At 41.0% G+C, this 13438-nt stretch overlaps 2 protein-coding genes across 2 annotated transcripts in view; one reads left to right on the top strand and one right to left on the bottom strand.

Annotated features, from left to right (window-relative positions):
* The window catches only part of LOC124593933 (serpin B6-like), a 220069-nt gene that overhangs the window by 128140 nt on the left and 78491 nt on the right, over positions 1–13438 (bottom strand). The gene's annotated exons all lie outside the window — the stretch shown is intronic.
* LOC124593934 overlaps positions 9678–13438 on the top strand; it is a 278695-nt gene continuing 274934 nt past the window's right edge. Inside the window, exon 1 of the mRNA XM_047132283.1 lies at positions 9678–9791. The gene's annotated coding sequence lies outside the window, so the exon portion shown is untranslated. The remainder of the gene's footprint in view (positions 9792–13438) is intronic.

A 13438-nucleotide genomic window follows, 5' to 3' on the forward strand; every position in this document is an offset into this window, starting at 1 on the left:
AAAAAGAAATTATTGGCGAAACGACGAGTCCAGCATATAGGAAAGGAAGAACAATCTTGGGTGAAATTAAAAACAAGGGTGGTAACATTAAGAATGCAATGAGAATTCCACTGTTAAATGCAGATGAGAGAGCGGATAGCTGGACAGAGTACAATGAAGACCTTAAAGAGGGAGAAGACATGTCTGATGATGTGATACAACAAGAAGCAGGGAAGAGACAAGGGATCCAGTATTAAATTCAGAATTTGAAAGATCTTTGGGAGACTTACGATCAAATAAGTCAGAAGCGATAGATAACATTCCGTCAGAATTTCTAAAATCGTGAGAAGTGGAAACAGCATGACTACACACGTTGGTGTATGGAATTTATGAGTCTGGCGATATACCATCTGACTTTCGGAAAAATATCATGCACACAGTTCCGAAGATTGCAAGAGCCGGCATGTCAGAGAATGAACGCACAATAAGCTTAACAGCTAATGCATCCTAGTTGCTGACAAGAATAATACACAGAAGAATGGAAAAGAAAATTGATGATATGTTAGATGACAATCAGTTTAGGAAAGGTAAAGGCATCAGAGAGGCGGTTGTGACGTTGCTGTTTAGAATGGAAGCAAGACTAAAGAAAAATCAACAATCGTTCATAGGATTTGTCGACCTGGGAAAAGCGTTCGACAATGTAAAATGGTGCAAGAGTTCGAAATTCTGAGAAAAATAGGGGTAAGCTATAGGGAAAGACAGGTAATATACAACATGTACAGGAGCCAGGAGGGAACACAGAAAGTGGAAGGCCAAGAACGAAACGTTTGGATTGAGAAGGGTTTAAGACAGGGACGTAGTTTCTCGCCTCTACTGTTCAATGTATATATCGAAAAAGCAATGACGGAAATAAAAGAAACTCAAGAGTGGAATTAAAATTCCAGGTGAAAGGATATCAGTGATAAGATTCGCTGATGACATTGCTTTTACAGGATCTGTTGAATGGAATGAATAGTCTAGTGAGTACAGAATGTGGATTGAGAGTAAATCGAAGAGAGGCGAAATTAAAAAGCATCAGAAATGAGAACAGCGAAAAACTTAGCATCGGTATTGGTGATCACGAAGTAGATGAAGTTAAGGAATTCTGCTACCTAGGAGCAAAGTAACCCCTGACAGACAGAGCAAGGATCACATCAAAAGCCGACTAGCATTGGCAAAAAGGCATTCCTCGCCAAGGGAAGTCTACTAGTATGAAACATAGGCCTTAAGTTCAAGAAGAAATATCTGAGATTGTACGTTTGGAGCACTGCATTGTGTGGTAGGGAATCATGGACTGTGTGGAAACTGGAGAAGAAGAGAATCGAGGCATTTGAGATGTGGTGTTACAGACGAATGTTGAAAATTAGTTGGGCTGGGAAGGAAAGGAATGAGGAGGTTTTGCAAAGAATCGGCGAGGAAAGGAACATGTGGTAAACACTGACAAGGAGGAGGCACAGGGTGACAGGACATCTGTTAAGACATCAGGGAATGAATTTCATGATAGTAGAGGGAGCTGTAAAGGGCAAAAACTGTAGAGGAAGACACAGATTTGAATATATACAGAAAACAATCGAGGATGTAGGTTGCAAGTGCTACTCTGAGATGAAGAGGTTTGCACATGAGAGCAGTTTGTCCGCAGCTCGTGGTCGTGCGGTAGCTTTCTCGCTTCCCACGCCCGGGTTCCCGGGTTCGATTCCCGGCGGGGTCAGGGATTTTCTCTGCCTCGTGATGACTGGGTGTTGTGTGACGTCCTTAGGTTAGTTAGGTTTAAGTAGTTCTAAGTTCTAGGGGACTGATGACCATAGATGTTAAGTCCCATAGTGCTCAGAGCCATTTTTTTGAGATGAGTTTGTGATGGGCCGCATCAAACCAGTCAGAAGACATATGACTCAAAAAAAAAAAAAAAAAAAAAGAAGGAAGAAACGAAAGAGAGATCAAAGTGCTTGGGTTTCCAGTTCCTGATGTTCCGGGCTAACCAGCCTAGAATGACAGCCAGTACCGTTTGTGTTTTAGGTCGGTTGAGCTTTAACTCTGCATCCTGCATCCATTTTGACAGTGCACACAGGTTGATATTGAGATTGATAGCTTATTGGTTTTGCACTTAGATACAACTGAAAGCCATCAGCGTAACTCTGGTATTTGTAGCAGAACAAAACTGATGAGACATCCCTGACATACAATGAAAAGTGCATAGTATGTAATAGTGAACCCTGGAGGATTCGTAGTGCTACCTGGTTCCATCGTGCTCTGCTCTCTGTGGATGAAGTGACAGATGCCAACCTGGATGAGGGAGTGAGTGAGAGAGCCCTGTGGTCAGCGGCGGCAGCCTAAATACAAGCTATCGAGAGGGCGTTGGCGACGTGTTGCTTGTGGGTGCGTCTCTGGCCTCTCTCATGATAAGCACACTTGATCCAGCGACTACTAATCGGTCTTTGGGCTTCATCCTTGCCAACCAGTATGTTGGCGCCAGCTTACTCCAGCACACTGCCAACATCCTGTCCCTAATCCATTGCATATTAAAACATTTCTATACGTCTTTCTTCCATTCACAGTGTCAAATTTGCGACTGGTGGCAAAAATTTGAACTAATTTTTTTCCACCGTAAATTGGTTCCACATTAATGCATTAGAATATCTACCAAGTTTCCTTGTCATATAATAATTACAGCCCACACTGGACCTCCATGATTAGCTGCACTGGTATGTAGATGTAAATCTTCTTCTTCTGTAGTGGTCAATCCAAGGATTGGTTTGCAACAGCTACAATGGCAGCTTGTCTCCATTCTGTGCGTCTTTCAGCTTTTCTCTTCATTTCTTTATAGGTGTTACATCCCACATCTTTCACGATTTGATCCATGTACCTCAGTCGTGGTCTTCCTCTAGGTCTTTTTCCCTCGACATATCCCTCTATGATTGTGTTCAGGAGTCCTTTATGTCTTAATAGATGGCCTGTAAATTGCACTCTTCTTTTAACAATGAAACTCCAGAAACTTCTCTTCTCACCTGCTCTTTCCAGAACCACTTCGTTTGTGATTTTGTCGATACATTTTATTTTGAGCATGCGTCTATAGCACCACATTTCAAAAGAATTTAGCTTCTGGTCTTCCTCTGTCCCGAGAGTCCATGTTTCACACCCATAGTATGCCACACTCCACACATATGATTTCAAAAATCTTTTCCTGATTTCAAGGCTGACGTTCTTAGATGTTTTTCTTCTCGTTAAAAGCAGCCTTTGCTTGAGCTATTCTACTTCTCACTTCTGCCTTGCTCCATCCATCCCTAGTAATATTACTGCCCAGATAAGTAAATTTATCAACTTGTTCAAGCAGTTCATTGCCTACATGAACTTGGACTTTCACTTGATCTTCTTTGTCGCATGCCATTACTTTTGTTTTTGCTTTATTAATTCTCATATTATATTCTTCACCCATAACTTTATCCATTCTATTCAGTAGGACTACAAGATTTTCTTCACTTTCAGCCAGGACAGCTATATCATTGGCATATCTTATCATATCTATTCGTTGGCCATGAATTACTACACCTGTCTGTGAATTTTCCCTTACTTTTTTCAGCGCCTCTTCAGTGTATGCGTTATAGATAACAGGGGATAGTGCGCAACCTTGTCGGACACCTTTCCGTATCTGCACCTCTTCTTGTTTTGTCCGTCAACGGATAACTGCTGTCTCGTTCTTGTACAGGTTCCATATCGTTTTTCTATCTTTATGGTCTATTCCTACTTTTTTGAGAACCTCAAACATCTTATCCCATTTTACATTATCAAAGGCTTTCTCTACATCTACGAAAGCTGTGTATGTTTTCAGGTTCTTATCTAGTCGTTTCTCTACTATTAGTTTTAGAGCAAATATTGCTTCTCTGGTTCCTCTATCTTTCCGGAATCCAAACTGGTCTTCGGAGAGTGTAGTTTCGACTTTTTGTTCTATACGTTTTAGGATAATTGAGGTTAATATTTTAGAGGCGTGAGTAACTAGGCTGAGCGTCCTATAATTTTCACATCTTGTAGCTTTACCTTCTTTGGAATGGGGATCATAATGTTTTTCTCAAAGTCTGTAGGAATTTTACCCTGCTCGTACATGTTGAAAACAAGATTATACAACTCCTGATTCAGTTTTGCTCCTCCAGATTTCAGAAGTTCGGCTGGGATATTGTCTATACCAGGCGATTTGTTGTTTTCAATTTTTCCAGAGCTAGTTCAAACTCTTCCTTTAATATAGGTTCACCTATGTTGTGTGCATCTACTTCTGTTTCTCCTTCCATGATGTTTTCAGACAGGTCTGGTCCGCTGTACAGTTTTCCTATATATTGTTTCCATCTTCTTGCAACTTCATCATCGTCATCCAACATATTGCCATTTTCATCCATCACAGCCCTACACTTGTTTCTTCTGTCTCCAAAGCAATGTCTCACACATTCATAGGCCTTGTCGATATTTACCTTGCTCATGTTGTCCTCAACTGAAATACAGAGATCATCAAGGTATTTTTCTCTTGCTAGTTTTGCCTCTCTGTTGATTCTGTTTTTCAGACTCTTGGTCTTCCTTCTTCACAGAATTTTTTAATTTCCTTCTTTCTTCCATCATATTTAGTAGGTCATTAGTGATCCATTCCTTCCTTTTCTCTGTCCTTTCTTTTCCTATTACTTCTTCTGCTGCTTCTAAAATACCAGTTTTTATTTTTTCCCAGATGTAAATGTACCTATGCAAAACACTAATCTTTCTTCCACCTTGCAACAAACTATCCATTAGCCAGCACCTCACCCAAAACATAATAACAGAGTATCATCAATTTAAATATATTAACATATTTTTTATTTAATCCATAATACATAGGAGTTTGCAATCGTTAAATTCTGTGTTGAGCCTACATTTTAACAGTAACATATTTCAGCTTATGCTATAGTTCCAATTTAATTATGGCACTAAGTTATTGCTGTAGGACATAGTTGCAATTTGCATGCACATTGACATTATAAAGCTGGAAGGTATCCACCCTTTGTTGAACAGAATACATGTGCAATCAATTAAAAATTGTAATAATAGATGTAACACATCTGCTGTAGTAGGCAGATGGTCGAAAGTCAGTGCTAGCAAATAAATAAATAAATAAATAAATATTACCTAAAATAACTCTGCATTTTCAACGGTGTAGCCTTCCTCTGACTATATTCCACCTGTCTTCTTTCCATTCAACAGCATTTTTGATGCACTATTAACGATTGCCATGCTTTCGTCATCTCTGTCTATTTCTGTTTTTGTTTCTCTTTCATCTCATCTGCTACCCTTGTCTCATTATTTCTCCTGTCTTTGGACTGTCAGCTTCATATTCGTATCCTTTGGCACTGCTGACATGATTTCTACTAATACGCCATTAGTCCCATTAGAAAGGAACTTTATGATATGAGAACAAATGTTACAATATTAATACTCTTAAATCAGTGTTATAGCTAAAATCATTACGATAACTATTACTAAAATTACCATTGCTGTTATGTACAGTTCATGTGTTATTCACAGTGCAGTGTCAGCTCTCTATTGTTGTCAACTTAGGTGTAACAGAGGACGATTCCTGTCATTTATATGAAATACATAAATAAATTAAATAATCATATGGGTACTAAGACTGAAGACAATGCAATTTGAAAGTCTCTAAATCCAAAAAGTTTTTTTCGGCAGCCTCATACCACATAAACTGAGTGTGTGCAATGCTTGTTGCTTTCTGAAAATAATAAATAAATTATACTTGTACTTGACCACTGTAAGGGCAATGCCGACACAGTAATTCACAACTTGGCGCTATACCAGTTATATTTCAAATGATAGAGCACAGCAGTCAGTCGTCGTTTTCTTGCAGGTTTTATTCGGCAAATCTAAATTTCCGCTAATGCCTAACCATTATAAATGCACCATTTAATAGTATCAATACATGTTCTAGTACGTCAGTCTGCTGTTATTTGGGCTTCTGTCACAGTTCGTTGAAGACTTGAAATTCCTAAGAACACCTGCTGTACTGTGTGTTGTGGCATAGCCGTCCGCCGTGGCCGAGCGGTTCTAGGCACTTCAGTCTGGAACCGCGCTGCTGCTACGGTCGCAGGTTCGAATCCTGCCTCGGGCATGGGTGTGTGTGATGTCCTTAGGTTAGTGAGGTTTAAGTAGTTTTAAGGCTAGGGGACTGATGACCTCAGATGTCCCATAGTGCTCAGAGCCATTGAACCATTCTTTTTTGTTGTGGCATATTTTTTTTAACTACGGACTGTTTACTGTCTAATCAGCATTTCATTCGGGTATTTCATACAGGAAGAAATTTGCTTTGTTATCTCCATGCGCTCACTGGTTAAACTCGTACAAATAAATTTTCATCATGCAAACTGTGAATAACGTTACTGTTGCTGGGCAGACCCTCCCACTTCACAGCCTTCTCACTTGACTGCAACTCAAGTCAAGTCTTCGAATGAAGCACTTTATGATAATATCTATTATTTTTGAGAGATGCATATGGAGCCTGAAGATGATGTAGCGGAATGCCGAAACTAAAATAAAGTCAAAATAAAATAAGATCTCAATTACACAGCTGTTGGGGAATTTCATTAATAATTACTCAAATAGTTGGTTCATTATGGGCACCAGAAGTGTCGACGAGATGCTGTACAGCACCAGACTTGCTCCTGGTGGCCAATATTGGAACTAATGTTTTTCCAGCTTAAATTGGTTCCATATTAAGGCATTAGCATTTCTAACAAGTTTCGCTGCTATACGATACTTACATCCCACACTGGACGTCCATGAGTAGCTGCACTTCAGTTATACTCACCCAGAACATTCTCTGGAAGCTACCACATGGCGCGTGGCGGAGAGTACGCTGTACCACTGCTAGTCATTTCTTTTTCTGTTTCGTTCACTAAGAGAGCCAGGGCATGGCTGTATGTCTCTGTATGAGCCCAGATTATTGTTATCTTTGTGATCCTTACGCGAAATGTACGTTGGTGACAGTAGAATCGTTCTAGTCCTCTAAATTCTGTCAAGATAAAATAGTCATTCCTTCATGGATCCCCACTTGAATTCACATACGATCTCTATAACACTTGCTTGTTGATTAAACCTAGCGGTAACAAATCTAGTAGCTCACTACTGAATCACTCGGACGTCTTCCTTTTTTTTCCCCAATCGGACATGACGACGATCCCAAACACTCGATCAGCAGTTAAGAATTTATGGCGCTAGTGGTCTCCTTTACAGATGAACCACACTCTCGTAAAATTCTCCGAATGAACCGTAGTGGAGTATGCGCCTTCCCTACCACCATCCTTACGTGTGTGTGTTCCCTTTCATACCGCATGGCAACGTTACGCCTAGATATTTAATCGACGTGATGTGACCCGCCAGGGTAGCCGAGAGCGCTAATGCGCTGCTTCCTGGACTCGGATAGGCGCGCCGGCCCCGGATCGAATCTGTCCTGCGGATTAACGACGAGGGCCGGTATGCCGGCCAGCCTAGATGTGGTTTTTAGGCGGTTTTCCACATCCCGCTAGGTGAACACCGGGCTGGTCCCCAAGTTCCGCCTCCGTTACACGACTCAAAGACATTTGAAGATATTCGCACTATTTCATGACTTACACTAGACGCAGACAGCTGGGGTACACTACTTCCGTCCCGGGGGGTTCGGGGTGGCGGCAGGAAGGGCATCTGGCCATCCTCTGCAATTAACACTGCCAGATCCGTAATAACAAAGCCGACACCGCGTTGGAGCGGGACAAGGCCCCAAGAAAGAAAGAAAGAAAGAAAGAATTTAATCGACGTGATGTGTCAAGCAGTACACTACTAATGCTATATTCAAACATTATATGCGATCGTTTTTCGTACTCATTTACGTTAACTTACATTTTTCTACATTTGCAGCAAACTGTCCACTAAACGAACTAGATATTTCGTTTAAGTCATCTCGTATCCTCCTTCAGTCACTCAACGACGACTGCTTCCCGTACACTGCAGCATCATCAGCTAACAACCGCAGATTGCTGCTCACCTTGTCTGTTAGATCATTTATGTATACGTAGAATGAGAGTGGTCCTGTCACTTCCCTGGGGCACCCCATGTGTGTGATGGACACTCGCAGTCGAGGACAGCTTACTGGATTGTATTACTTAAGAAGTAATCAAGCCACTCACATAGCTAGGAACCACTTTCGTACACTCGTACATTCGTTAACAGCCTGCAGTGTGTAATGTCACATTACGACGCAGAGAGATACAATACTTCAAATTCTGCGCATAAGATTAAATTAAGAGGAATGTAGAAAATAATATCTGTACTGCCCATATTTGATTCACTTTTGTTTCGTACTCCAAGAAGGAGCCAAAAAACTCTCGCTTGTTACTTGTATGTGACGATGCGTTTTTTTTTTTTTTTTTTAAGTGTGCATCAAGTCAGCCATATTGTCAGTATTAATGATTTGTGCGACGAGAGTAAGAAAAGTCTTATTGTCTCGTGAATAAAATAGTGAAAAATATTCCAGTCTTACGAGAATTATTTCAACCGACGTGGGATTGTAGTACTTCGCTCAACTGTCTTCGCTAAAGAAGCCGACGCCACCTTAGGAAGATACGAACGGTCAACAAAGAGAAGAAAATTTATGGCGACCAATGTTTAAGGTGAGAACTCTGAATAAATCGACAACGAAGTAAAATTCCAAAATATTGTTAATCGGAAATGTACATTATATTTCAGGCAAAATTCAATCAGCACTGAATTTGTCAGCATTCAAAGCCAGCCCTTACAGTCCATAAAAGCCTTTCAAAAATTCTAAAGTTAAAGTTCCATATCCATATTTTTTTCTTTTCAAAAAATCAATAAATTTAATTTTTTTTTATTTATTCCGCCATAAGTGGGGCACCGTGTCAAAAGCTTTCTGAAAATACTGTATAGGAATATAGAATCCACCTGTTGTCGTTCATCCATAGTTCGCAGGATGTCACGTGAGAAAAGGGCAGGCTAGGTTTCGCACGAGGAATGCTTTCTAAAACAATGCTGAATCCCGAACAGAAGTTTTTCCATCTCAAAGAAATTTGTTCTGAGAATACGTTCAAGATTTCTGCAGAAAACGAGTGTTGTATGCTTTGCGCCTTGACAAGCCAAGATGATTGACAGATGAGATTTTGTATTACGGTTATGAAATGATTATAGGTATTTGACATGTGAAGAGAGGCACTGTCGTTACCAGTAAATAAGAAACCGACGTAGCGAACAGAGCATGTGAAAATCACGTCGTCTGTCCGGTCGCATCCACCCTAACAGTGCGCAGTGATCGAACAACTCAATGTTAGGCTTGCGCAAGCATTTGTGGTTGCCACGAATGGTGAGAAGTCTTCTTGAACTACGAGTGCTCCGGCGAGGCCAATGACCGGATTAGTTATACTTTTTACCGCCGTGGTCGAGAAGAATACCGTGCGCTATAAAGTGGCCTTACGGTCCCATTTACAGGTTGAGGCACCTGATAACGGCGGCTGGAGTTATCTAATCTGTCGGCCCGATCTCAAGGCGATGCTCTCAGCTGACGTACGCCGTACGCAGGCGGTGAGCGGTGAATGGCGTGGCGTCGTACAGTACTGCGGGCTCGCAGCAGCTAGTTGCCTCACTGAGGCGCAGACGTGAACGCCGGTGCTGCCACCTGACAGAACTCCGCGGCACCTCTCACACCTCGCGTCGGCTGCTACGCGACCAGACGTGTGGCGGCAGAAGGCAGCTACTGTAGCTGTTAATAGGTGAGTAGCGCGCACCGCCAACTTCTGCACACCTCACACTGCTGCTGGCGCCACTTAACAGCTGCAGTGGCGTGGCGCCCTGTTTCTGGACAACAAGAAAGTCTGCGGCACAGTTGCGTGTAGTCGCAGACGGCACCAGTAAACAGACAGACCGAGATAGCGTCAAAATATGCTCCGGCATTGCTCCGCGTTTAGCGCAAGTACTCGGAAAGGGCGCTCTCTGCCACAAACTAAACGTCGAGCAATAACTGAACGTGGACGGACCACTTGTGCAACAATGCTCTTGTCTAAATAAAACCTGTTACCTTCTAAATTCTCATTTCTCTTTTTCTTCATTTCTCGTCAAGGCCTTCATACTCAGTTGGTTTCTAATGTGTTTCTACAGTATTCCTTCATTACTTCCCTGAGTGTCTTCTACCTGCTGTCCGACCTTTAAAAACTTGTTTGTTTTCCCCTCCCGCATTCAATTCTCGCATCATTATACTCAAATAACCAAAGAATATCTTCTCTTTCTAAATGGTTTCTTTTAAAGTTTCCGCCGGCCTGAGTGGCCGAGCGGTTCTAGGCGCTACAGTCTGGAAACCCGCGACCGCTACGGTCGCAGGTTCGAATCCTCCCTCGGGCATGGATGTGTGTGATGTCCTTAGGTTAGTTAGGTTTAAGAAGTTCTAGTTCTAGGCGACTGATGAACTCAGCAGTTAGGTCCCATAGTGCTCAGAGCCATTTGAACCATTTTTAAAGTTTCCGTTTTCCCATGCATGTAAATATTAGTTCCCAGTTTCCAGGAGTCCATCGTTTTTAGAAGACTCATTTTCTATACAATTGTTCTTTACAAGACTTACTGTTTTTCCAAGTTATTGAACATTATGCATTTATTGCGTATGTGGATTGTGATATGATTACTGTATTGTAATGCTTATTTTCAATTCGGTAAACTAACATTTCGCATTGTGGTAAATTCGCCTTGTGGTACAATAGCCTTTTTCCATCTTGTCTGTCTGCAACTAAACAGAAAACTTTTCTAAATATTTTTATGAATTACTTATTGCAAATAATTCAGTTCTTTCGCCATTTACATTTGACCTTTATTTTTTTTCCAAAATAATTATGGAGTCTCTGTTGCAAGTATTTATTTTAAAACTGACGCGTTTCGCCACTAGTGGCGCATCTTCAGAATTTCTGTAAATTAACAATAACGCAGCCCCAACTAAGTTGCTACTGACTTAAGTAAATTATAAAACAAACTTGCCTTAGACAGCGGAAACCACACTAGTCAAAACGCAAACATTGAATGTAGCGTAACCGGAGTCGTCAAATTTAAATCCAGGTGACTTAAAAGGCAAATAAATTTGTAGAAAAATTCCTTCTAAAACAAATAACTAGTACAAAGGCTTTACGTATCTATGGACATGAAGAACCTAACCAGAAACTGTTAGACAGTCACACTCACCAAATCATGGAGAAAACCGGTTGTGGTTACGGTTACGGTGAACGGGCGTAACGCACAATAGTCGACAATAACTGCGACGGGCAGCGTGTTGGCTGCGACAGCGGCCGCGTGCTGACCTTACACGAACGAAATGCTGATTGTATGCGTCAAGCGGGTGGCGCTAGTTGTGCTTGGTATGTGGCCATCATTTACGTATTGATGGATAATTAAAAACAATGGTACAAGATAGTGCCGGAAGTACACAGATTAAATAAACTAATAGTTCATACATAATACATTAAAAGTTGTTAAGACATATATGAAGTTGAAAATCAAAAGCGTAAACACAATGTCATAGTGGCGAGTGACACACGGAAATCCTGTTGATGGTTATTTAGCCATAGAGGAACCACCTAGTGACATTTTTCTAAAGCTGTCATCAAAGAGTGATAAAAAAAGTTATCCTTAGAGGTAAGTTGCACATTGAGACTTAAATCTTCCGAATGCTTCAAAAATTTGGTTTTTTCAAATTCCTCTAGTAGTATTAGCTTTTTACCCTTAGTTGCCACGTGTAGGATTTGTAAAGAATCTATTGTTGGTCCATCATGCCCGATAACCCTTAGAGCTCCGCAAACAAACAACTGTTTCCCACAGTGCCCCTCATAGTAGGTAAATGCTCACGAAGACGCTTTCCAACCCCGCGTCCCTTTTGTCCGGCGTATGCACGAGAGCATTAGGCACATGTTAGTTTGTAGACCTCGGAATTAGCAACGCGATATCTACCAGGTAGTTTGTCATGGATGAGTTGATACTGAATCCGATACCGGGTGAAATAAGAGGTTCTAACACATCTTCTTAAGCAGATCTAGAAGTCTGTATGGAACGTTACCCACAAGTGGAAAAGTGATGAAAGTACACTCAGACGTATTATAAGAAAGGTGGAGAACATTATTCACACTGGCTAATTTCGAGTGGCGCTTCCTATCTACAAGACTGGGGCTATAACTCTTAGAGTATTCGATATATTTCAGATTATCGATTTCAAGTTTTAAAGATTCGTGACTTGGCTGAGTACTAGTAGCTCGATCAACCATGGACAAAAAGAAACTGTGTTTATCAGCTACTGTGTGACGCGAGATTGCACTGATAACAGCATTACTTTTTGTAGGTCTGAGAAAAATGTCGTTTTTAATGCGCCCTTCCATTAATTGAAGTTTTAAATCCCAATACTTCAATGACAGATTTGATGCCATTAGTTGGCGCGTTAAAGTTAGTTTAGGGGGAAAGCCACAAAATTCGTCCACAACGGTACTTGCATCTTCACCCGGACCGTTAAAAATGATAGAAATATCATCGACATATCTACAGTAGTAGAATATTTCTGCTTAAAATAACTGCATTCTTAACTGTGGATGAATATGTCTGCTTGATGACCCGCTAAACAACTGCCCATGGCTAACCCATCTTTTTGCATACATACGCAGTTGTTAAAAGAGAAGTAGTTACAGGAAGTGGCGACACTAAGGAGAGCTATTAGCTAATCATTTTCATCCTGTGCAAGGGAACTTTTCTTAGCTAAAATCTGAAAAGTGTGTTATTGTTGCTGAACCAGTCCGTAAATACAATAGAGAAGCATATTTTGACCAATATCTGACTATTGTTCATAAAAAAAAATTGGTTTTTGCACAGACATTCTTAAATCTACTTTTGTTGGCTCCCTTCTTCAAGAAATTGACTTGCAATTCAGAATTTGTAAAAGTTTAAGGAAGTATAGCGAAATTATCAACAAGTGAGATTCCTACTATTTCACCGAAATTACACGTAAAAATGAAATGAGCGTATGGCATCATTGGGGGGGGGGGGGGGGGGGGGAGGCCCCATTCAGGGAAGTTCGGCCGCCACCGGTAAACTTCAATGTTGGGAGAATTTTCCATTTGAGCTTCCTAACATTTTCTCTAGAATGCCACTGAAGGGTAGGGGAAATGAATCATCACCTTACCTTTTTCTTGTATTTATTTGTAAGGGTTTTGATATTTCGGCCATAGGGTGGTCTGAAGCTTTGTTTGTACCTGTAAACGATCCATGTATTAAGCAGATTACCTTTGTTAAAATGGACTGAAGTTATGAACATGTTATTGAAATTCAGTAGTCTGTGACGAATTGCTTCACACAAGGTGTGTAAATTCTAAACCGAACTGACATTCATCCAACTGTCAAG

Source organism: Schistocerca americana, chromosome 2 (assembly GCF_021461395.2).
Source record: "Schistocerca americana isolate TAMUIC-IGC-003095 chromosome 2, iqSchAmer2.1, whole genome shotgun sequence".
NCBI lineage: Eukaryota > Metazoa > Arthropoda > Insecta > Orthoptera > Acrididae > Schistocerca > Schistocerca americana.